This window comes from Camellia sinensis, chromosome 6 (assembly GCF_055761805.1).
Source record: "Camellia sinensis isolate YWXY chromosome 6, ASM5576180v1, whole genome shotgun sequence".
In the NCBI taxonomy this organism is placed as follows: Eukaryota; Viridiplantae; Streptophyta; class Magnoliopsida; order Ericales; family Theaceae; genus Camellia; species Camellia sinensis.
In genome coordinates this window covers 146,002,018-146,012,430 of record NC_138966.1, presented here as the reverse complement: position 1 = coordinate 146,012,430, position 10,413 = coordinate 146,002,018, and the positions used below count along the sequence as shown (strand labels likewise).

At 36.6% G+C, this 10,413-nt stretch overlaps 1 non-coding gene across 1 annotated transcript; it reads right to left on the bottom strand.

Annotated features, from left to right (window-relative positions):
* Positions 1-509: 509 nt before the first annotated feature.
* Positions 510-581, bottom strand: TRNAT-UGU (transfer RNA threonine (anticodon UGU)). Its single transcript has one exon. It is a non-coding gene; the product is annotated as a tRNA-Thr (tRNA).
* Positions 582-10,413: the final 9,832 nt, after the last annotated feature.

Genomic DNA, 10,413 nt, shown 5'->3' with positions numbered 1-10,413 from the left:
ACATCAGGTCAAATCTAAAGAATTGAGTTTGACTTGTTTATATATTTGAAAAACTCGGTTGAGTTAAGTTTTGGACTGCTGAAATCTTATTTGTTAAAATTAGTCAATTTTGACCCGAGCTGAAGTTGGATTTAAAAAATTGAACCCGTCTCTTCAAATGTTTGAGAAACTCGAATACATAAGTCGACTTTTGATTGTTTCAATTTGACTACTGAATATTAGTCAAAGCTTAAATAGTCAAATTTAAACTCGACTCATTAAGTATTTAAGAAATTTAAGTAAAATTGAGAGCTTGTAAAACAAAATTAGAAACATTATTCTTATGTTATTTATATTTTATTTGTCCAATTCTAAATATAAAATCATGCTTAATATCGTATACCAATATGCATTTGCGACAGATAAGACGAATTCAATGATTTAGAAAATATGGAAATTGACTTTATGATTATGAAAACCAAGTTATTTTGGAAAATATAAAAAATTTAAAATTAAAAAAAAAAAAAAAATGCCCTCACGCAGGATCGAACTACGGACCTTCAGTTTACAAGACTGACGCTCTACCACTGAGCTATAAGGGCCTTGGCAGTAGATGTGCTAGTAATAAATATATATATACAACTTTAATGTTTAAACTTAGCATATTGGGTGATTACGGGGAATAGGTCTTGAGTAGTTATCAAATGCTGGGCCCAACCAGGCCCAAAACCAAATTTTTATGTACAATTTTTTTTTTTATTATTAATGGGGGCCTTTTAATGATATACATATATATTTTCTTAAAGCCAAGACTTTGTATGAAGAGATTTTTTTCTAGACCTTTAGATAATTGAAAGAATTTTTTAGAAAAACCATCAAAAAGCTCACGTGATTTGGATTGTAATCCAAGTGGTTTTACGAGGTCACGTAGATACCAGTGTGAGGTTTGAAATTCAACAACCAAAAAAAAAAAAAACAAACAAACAAACAAAAGATAGGACTTTTTTTATTTTTTATTTTTTTACAATTAGGGCTTTTAAACATTTTTCATAGGCTTTCCGACAAAGATGTTTATTATGGGCTTTTGGATAAAAATATATTTTTTGTGTTTATAATTAGGGGACATATGAGAACTTTTTTCTTTTTCTTTTTGAATCTGAAGACAATTTTTTTTTTAAATTTTTTTTAAATGAAATTGTTTTTTTTAGGCCTTAAACAAATAGAATTGGAGAATGGGCTTTTCAAAATTGGGAATCTAAAGCTAAATGACTGGTCAAATGTTTTATAAAATTCAAACTTATAAACTAAGATTGTCACTACTCAACCAACCTTGCCCCAGGCATCAAACCTTAATACCACCATCACTCCAACCATCACCTCTGACGATTGAAACAATTATTGCCTTTGGCACCTTTGGTAGATCCTAACCCTTCTCATATGCACCCTATTGTGCCATTCCTACCTACTTTACTGCCATCGCAACACCTCTTGGCTTTCCCTTACTGTCATTGTGGTTTGTGACACCCCAACCTTCCTCGCTACCAAGAAATAAAGAAATAAATCTCGAATAAAGAGATAGAGGGTGACCGTTTGTAAATGGGGGAGGGAAAAAAGAAAAAAATGAGAAGAGAGTATGGGGTAGCGACAATAGAGATGGTCGGTAGGGTAGCGGTAAGGAGCAGTAACAATTAGGGTTTGAAAAGGGTTGAATGGGGATGGGTAAAGAAGATTAAGATTTGAAAGATCAAGGCATATTTGTCCATTAAAGTAATTTTGTTGAGGGATAATGTCACGACCCAAATCCGCCCTTATAGGTTTAGCATTATAACCGATCAGTAATCCTGTGATTACTGAAGGTCTCTGAGATAGATTAATATAATAGAGGTACTAGTAGAAGCAAATAACAAAAATACAACGTCTATTGAGCTGTGCAGACTTATATGAGACAGAAAATTTTAAACTTTTTTTTTTAATTTTTATATATATATCACATCATCATATGTTCCGACTCAATAAAAAGGGACTTAGTCCTATTATAAACAAGATTATAAACAAAGACTTGTTTAACCAAACAAGAAAACAAAACTTAAATTTTAATCACATGGCTTTGATCATTTGACATATCTGGACCCTCCACGGGAGGCACATAGGTTGGTTGACAGGACAGAGTCCAGGCAAAAGTTCTAAGCTTGGTCACGCCTGATCACCTACACACATAAATAACACGGTGAGCTGGAGCCCAGTGAATAATCTTGATGTAAAGATGTTAAATAAATGAGATCCATAACTTAAACAAAACAATATAACATTCTTGACATAATTAAAGCACACTTCGGAAACATATAATAACTAATATGGATCATCAAATCTCTCCACAATTCATAGTACCCAATTGCCTTATCAAAACTTGTCAGAATACCACACAGAACTTTCACGACGGAACGAAACATTCAGAACGCCCTCATTGGGCGGCTTCATACAAAACGCCCACATAGAATGACTTCAGGCAAAACGCCTGTATAAGACAACATTATACAAAACGTCCTTATTAGACGACTTATGCGAAACGTCCACTTGGGACAACTTGGTACAAAACATCCATATAAGACGCGCTTATGCGAAACACCCACTTCGACGACTTTATTCAAAACCTCTATAATGGACATATATCATACAGATCGATACAATCGAAATCATGCGATATGATCATAAAAGATTGGCATCATATATTATATCACAATGAATTAATAACTTATACTAAACGTACATGACGAGTTGAATACTATACGGAAATCATTGGGGATCAAAAGACATTTCCCAAACTGTTATCATAGTTATCGTTTCAAAAGGAACTCATTCATTCTTAAACAAATTCCATTTTTGAAAAGCTTATCATATCTTACTCATTCATTCTTAACAAAAATCTCATTTTGGAAGACATATTGTATCGTACACGTTTTAGAGTTTCAAAGTATAACTTAACGATTCCAAGGTTTTTGTTCACAAATTTATTGTATCAACATTTCATAACAAAACATAGGTGGCCCAAATTATTAAATAATATCGTCATTCTCAAATTAATTCATATACAAAAATATCTTTACAAAGAAAGAAATTACTCACAATGCTTGGCCGGATGATACTCCTCATGTAAGCGACCTACACAAACACATAACATATACGCATTAAAACGCAATATCACTTCCTTGATTCAACTTAGCTTCTCTTGTCTTTTTCTATCTAAGTAATCCAAAATTCTACTATACTTATTCTTTCTTTATTCAAATAAATTGGGTTCTCATTTCATATATTCTTTCATTACTAAATCATTCTTTTTCAAATGGACCGATTTTTAACTTGACTTTTTAATCAATTATTACTAAATCAGTGATTTATTCATGCAAAAATTTCAAATATTTTCCCTTGATTTTTAGAACACGAAATTAAAGTTATAAAACTCTTAGAAGAATATTTGCATGTAATTTATGAAGCTTAATTTAACCATAATTTTCCAAAATCAAGCCCAAAATAATTACTTTCTAATAATTTTATTTTCATAAACTTGATCTTAACTTCAACTCATCATTTTCTTATCAATTTTCCTAGCAAATATTGCATGTATGTAATTCAAATAAACTAACTAATTTAATATATATTCCAAAATATGGTTAAATCAAGTAAGACTCTTAAATTACATTACATGTATGGATTAGGGATTTAAGATCAAACTAATTTTTAGATTTCAAATCAAAATCAAAATCAAAATCAAAACCTTATCTGGCCCCATAATTAAACCCTTCTTATGAATTTCATAGTATAAAATTGAATGACTTAAATTCCTTCCAAATTCATGATGCATGTAAAGATGGAGTCCAAATTCATGAAAAATAACAAAAATTAAACTCAATTAGTAAATTTCCTAAATTAATTTCTTAATTCTTGAACTTAGTATATATATATATATATATTTTTCTTTTCATTATATTCAAATTTACATACAATGGGATTCTATTTCTTCTTGATTTGAGATGTAGGAGAGGATTTACTACAAGAATGGAGTTAGAAATCTTACCCAAAGTTGTTGAATGATTGAATCTCTTCACAAATTCTTGAGTCTCCTTTCTTTTCTTTATTTTTCCTAACTCTCCTTGGCTTTTCTTCCCCATTTCCAGCAATTAGGAGCTAACTTGAACACACTCTCCCTCTTTCTCCTGTACAGTTTTCTTCTTCCTCTCTTTTCTTTAGAGTTCTTGAACTCAATGACAAACTATTCCTTTCTTTTTTCTTTTTCTTTTTTATTCATAAGAAGAGGAAACAGAACAAACAAACCAGAGTACTAGGCAAACTGCCTTACATAGTAAAAGAAGAAGAAGAAGCCCCAATGATGTCTGCAACAAGCAGATTTGCAATCTCAGTGGGGGGATCATTAAGAAACACAAAAGGGGCCTGGTGGTTCACACCCATATTTGCCAAGCCATCCGCACTCTTGTTACCCTCTCTAAGTATATGAGCTATTGTGCAATTGCAACGTTGCATTAGGAATTTAGCATTTTCAAGCAGAGCCCTATACTGAAAGTGTTGGGATGGTTGATGAGATTAACCAATTGTTTTGAGTCTGTTTCCATGCATATGTCTTTCATTCCCTTCTCAAGCACTATGGTGAGGCCTCGGTAAATTGCCCAGAGTTCAGCCTCCATGCTTGTTGCTTCCTCCAGTTTTCCATGATATCCATGAAGCCAAGTTCCTCTTTTATCCCTGAAAAGGCCCCCATACCCAGCTGGTCCCGGATTGCCTCTTGAACAGCCGTCAGTGTTTAGTTTAATTTTCCCTGCAAAAGGCAAGACCCAATTAGTTATGTGATTTAAAGGTTGGCCTGTAAAATGGTCAGTTTGGAATGCCTCATATGTCTCTGTGGCTTGGTGTTGAATGGATCTAACAATCTCGGGGACATTTTCCATCCTCTTGTCTGAATACGACATTGTTCCTATCTTTCCAGATTGCCCAAATAGTGTATAAAAACACAATGCCCCAAGGTATGTGGTAAGCCTGCCTTTCCTGACTTTTTAGATTGAGTTGCAGCCATTGATCCAAAGGTTGTCCCTGATAGTTCTCTAACCATCTGGAATCTTTTGTGAGATGCCAAATTGCCTTCGCTTTAGGACACTCTTTGAGAAGGTGGTGATGGTCTTCAGTAGATAATTTACATCGAGGGCATATATCATCCGTGGTTAGACCTCTAATGCATCGGTATTGATTTGTTAATAGTCTGTCTTGGAATAATAGCCAGCAAAAACCTTTTAATTTTTGGGGTATTTTTAGTTTCCAGATCCAGTGCCAATTAACCATGCTAGTGCTCGCAGCAATGTTGGTTAATAGGTTATAAGCTGCACTCACAGAGAAGTTACCCGTGGTTGCTCTTTTCCAGTGTGGAGTGTCAGTTACTATGACAAATTGCGCTAGGTGGATTTGCATGATGCGTTGAAGAACTGATTGTGGAACAATGTCTGCAATTTCTTCAACCTTCCAAGAACCATCCTCCTGTATGATATCAGCTACCTTTATGTTGGGCAAATGAGGGTCTCCAGTGCATCGTTCTGCAATGGTGCCTTCTCCACACCAGTAATCATTCCAGAGTGATATGCTCTTCCCATCACCCACTGTCCATCGAATGCCCTTTTGAAGCAACTCTCTGGTCTTGATGATACTCTGCCAAGTATGGGAGGCAGCTCGATTAATAAGCCAGTCAGACATGGCTTCTTTTTTAAGATACTTACCTTTTAAGACTGCTATCCAATTGGAATCTTTTCCACTAAGTAATTTCCATACCAGTTTTGCCAAAAGTGCGATGTTTTGATCCTCCGCTCTTTTGAGACCAAGTCCTACTTCTTGTTTAGTCTTACAAACCTATTTCCAACTGACTAGATGAACTTTTTTCCTATTGTCCTGATCTCCCCATAGAAAATTTCTATTAAGCTTGTCAATTTGCTTGCATAACCTTTGACGAAGTTTGGCTGTTTGCATGATGTAGGAGGGGATTGAAGAAGAGACAGCCTGAACAATGGTCGCTCTACCAGCAAGGGATAGGGTGTTAGCTTTCCAGTTGAAGAGTTTTCGCTGGATTTTCTCCACAATGTTGTTATAGATCTGACTGTTTACTCTACTGTGTAGAAGCAGGACACCTAAATATTTTCCCAAGTTCGGTGTGAGAGTTATTCCACAGTAGTTGCTCAGTTCTCTAGCCTTCCTGCTCTCCACATTGGGAGAGATGAACATTTTTTATTTTTGAAGGTTAACAACCTGACCTGATAGTTGACAAAACTCATTGATGGTATGCATAACAGTTTCACAGTTGGCTTGATCCGCTTGCGCAAAAAGGAGGAGGTCATCAGCAAAGAAAAGGTGAGTTATAGATGGGCCTCTTCTAGCTGCTTTTATGCCTTTCCAGAGTTTGTTCTCCACTTTATGACGGATCATATTAGAAAGTCGTTTCATGCACAAGACAAACAAGTAGGGAGATAGCGGGTCACCTTGTCTCAAGCCTCTACCAGGTGTAAACTCTTCCATGGTTTCACCATTCCATAATAGTGAGAAGTTCACAGACGAAATACAAGACATGATTAGATCCACCCAATGGTTATTCATATTGAACTCAAAAAGGGTTTCTCTTAAGAAGTCCCATGATATTTTATCATAGGCTTTTTCGAGGTCCAGTTTAATAATGAGGCCACCCACCTTACCTTTCCTGTGGTGCAAAATGTGTATAATCTTCTGTGAAATGATGATATTATCATGGGTTGAGCGCCCAGGGATAAAACTGCTTTGATTGGGGCTGATGAGGTCAGGGAGGAGAGGTCTAAGTCTATTAACAAGGAGTTTAGTTAGGATCTTATAGGAGACATTACAAAGGCTAATAGGTCAGAATTGTTGGATGGTTTCCGAGTTTTCAATCTTAGGTATGAGAGCAATGAGGGTTCTATTTTTCTCAAGAGGGATATACTTCTCCCTGTAGCACTTTTGGATAAAAGCACACACATTCTCGACAATAATATCCCAAAACTTGTGATAAAATATCGCTTGAAAACCATCCCTCCCAGGTGCTTTAAAGGCATTCATATTTTTGACTGTTTCGCATATCTCAGTGTTTGTAAGCCTCCGGGAGAGCCTATAATTCTCTTCAGGAGATAGTCTATGGTGGGCTAAGTTGCACCAGTGGTTATATTTGACAATAGGTTCAGGTTGAAACATCCCTTTAAAGTAATCTTGAATGTGGCCTTTAAGCTCATGCGAGTCAACCAGCCACTCCCCACTGGCACTGCGAAGAGTCTCAATCCTTAATTTATTCCTTCTAGTGATGGTAGAGATATGAAAATATTTGGTGTTTCTTTCGCCCTGGGTAATCCAATTAACTCTAGATTTTTGAAACCAAAGAATCTCCTCTTCAGAGAGGGTTTTGTTATACTGGCCAATTAACTCTTTTTCAAGAAGGAATAGATTATGGGAGAAATGGTGCGCTAGAGATTTTTGGATTCCCTCAATACGTGAAAGTAAACACCTTTTCCTTTTGAAAATGTTACCAAAAGTTGTTTTATTCCAAGACTTGGAATCAACAGCAACTTGGTGAAGATTATTATGTAATGACGCATTACGTGACCAAGAAGAACAAATAACATCTCTATACTGGGGTGAGAAAGCCAAACTGCCTCAAAGCGGAAAGGACGATTAAGAGGGGAGAGTTTGGTCATACCTTCAGTGTAAACAATGATAGGAGAGTGGTCAGAGTACGTGCAAGGAAGGTTTCGGACAATGCCTTGTGGGTACATAGTTCTCCAGTCCTTATTACAGAGCGCTCAGTCAAGCCTTTCCATGGTGTTAGCCATCCCCTAACGATTGTTGGCCCAAGTGAATTTGGGGCCAGTACATCCGAGGTCCATAAGTCTGCATCTGTTAATGTTCTCAGTGAATTTACGGCTACGACTCTGTTGATTATTTTGGGAAAAGCTTCTGCACTCATTCTGCCCACTTATTTCATTAAAATCTCCAGCAATGAGTGTGATATCCCTGTTCCGTAATATGTTAATTGGTCCTTAACATGAATGTGATTATGTGTTTAATATGATTTTGTGTGCCATTATATGAAAATATGTGGTTTTGAATTTCTATCTGTTCACCGTAGGAATATCTATTTGATTGTCGGCTTTGGAAATTAAATTGAAGGCCTTATCGGCCACAGAAACCGAAATTGACTACGCCATTGCGATTGGCATAATTTTTAGAGCCTACGGTGAAATTTAATTGGAAATTGATTCAGATCAGAATTAATTGATTTAATTGATAACATGGTATAAACCCCAGATTACAACCCAATGAAGCTCAATTTCATGAATCAAACACATGCATGTCCCAAATTGACTCAAACTCATCACCAACACACTAAATTCAAACATTCAAGGTTCATACTTCCATGATTTGCACTTGCATGTGGAATATACACAATATCCTCAACTTAAGTGGTGAAGAGGTGATCAAATATATGGACTTAAACCAAAAATTCAACATGGATCATACACATTGTGCTCAAATATGGAAATTCATTGTAATTTCCTGCATGCATGCATCTATTGACTTTAAATTCAACAAATACAACTCAATTTCCTTATAATCAAACTAATTCATGTTCTTGACCATTAATCTAACTTGAATTCACAAATTACAACATTAAACTCATGAATTCACTTACATAGAGGCTCAATTCTTCTAATCTATGGTCAAATCTAGAGTTGGCCTTCAAATAGTCAAGCTTCAATGATCAACTTCAACCCTCTCCCTCTCTAGCCGACCCTCTCTTCTCTTTTAAGGTTAGAATCAGCCAAAATGAAGCTAAGGGGGGAATTTGAGGGTGCAGTGCCTTATTACAACAAATCCCACTAATTCCAATTTAATAATAATAAATAATTGGGCCCTAATTTATCAATTAAATCAATTAATTCTGATCTGAATCAATTTCCAATTAAATTTCATCATAGGCTCTAAAAATTATGCCAATCGCAATGGCGTAGTCAATTTCGGTTTCTGTAGTCGATAAGGCCTTCAATTTAATTTCCAAAGCAGACAATCATATAGTTTTCTTGGGTTGACTTAGACTTATATGATCCTGTATGTACAGAACTTTGTGTAGTACATATTTTGTTGTGAGTTATTAATATGCATATGTATGGTTTGTTATGATGTGCCATGTAAGCACAGCTCTATGGACAAAGTTTTTTTGAAATTGCTTCTGTTTAGCCCCTTTACTTTGATGAGTTATGTCTGACCTAGTTTGAGGCCGAAGGTAATCTTGTGATTACTGGCCAGTTATGGCCTTAACCCATAGGGGAGGGTTCAGGTCGTGACAATGAGCCATGGTTTTGTCATCGAGCTTGTCGTGTCTTCTAGATTCTCCCATAAAGCTTGTCGGAGCTGGATATTGGGGCTTGCATACACAGCAGTCAAGACCCAGTCTTCATAATCCTTCATTTGTACAGTGGCTTGGATCACCTGCTGGTTGGCGACAAAAGCATTAACAGAAACTTGTGTGGGGTTCCATATAAGCCATATTCTATCCACTCTACCCACATGATCCACAATAGTTGATGTTGTGTAGCCTAAGTTGTTGAAAAATAGTCCCATTGAACTAAACATAACCTTGGTTTCAAATAAAGCAACCACGTCAGGTTTGTGGGTCCTGATGATCTCCTTGGAATTTCTGCGAAAAATTTTGTTGTCGGCTCTCCAGCAGTTCCATAGCATTATATTCATTGATGATCGGTTGGGAAAGTCTGGTACAGGCTCTGAGGGACTCAGGCCTAATATTCCACGCACTATACTTTTACTCAGTGCAGATGGACGCAAGGCTGCCGTCTGTGTTGCCTGAAGATGCCTTCCTCCCACGCTCTGCCATCTGGGCTCTATGTTCAGTCGGGTTTCGTCGATTCACCAAGCGATGCTTACTTGGTGAATTGCTTCACTCCCGGGTTTGAGATATGATCCCACCGCACTGTTCATTATCTCAGATATTTGCACTTCCGGTAGCTCCATGACTGCGTTGTTGGAGTTGTTGCTCATGTTCAAGATCAAGAGGGTGCTGCTTGGACGTGATTTGAATAGCTAGCGCGTGATTTTCTGGAGGGGGAAGTGGAAGGGGAATAACAGTATTTGATGGTGGGGGTGAAGATGAGAGGATGAGAGTAGAAAAAGATGATGCAATGTTGGGAACCAGCTCACTCATTGGTGAATCTGAGGCAAATTCTGAGCCTGTGACAAGTCTAGGTTCAGACTCAAGCATAGGCTTCACATGGGAAGTCTGCATTTGATTTGAAGTATCCTTTATAGCTTGTGGGGGTTAATCTCAGTAGTGTTTTCCTTTGGGCTAGAGGCCTTCACACCTGGTATGGGGCT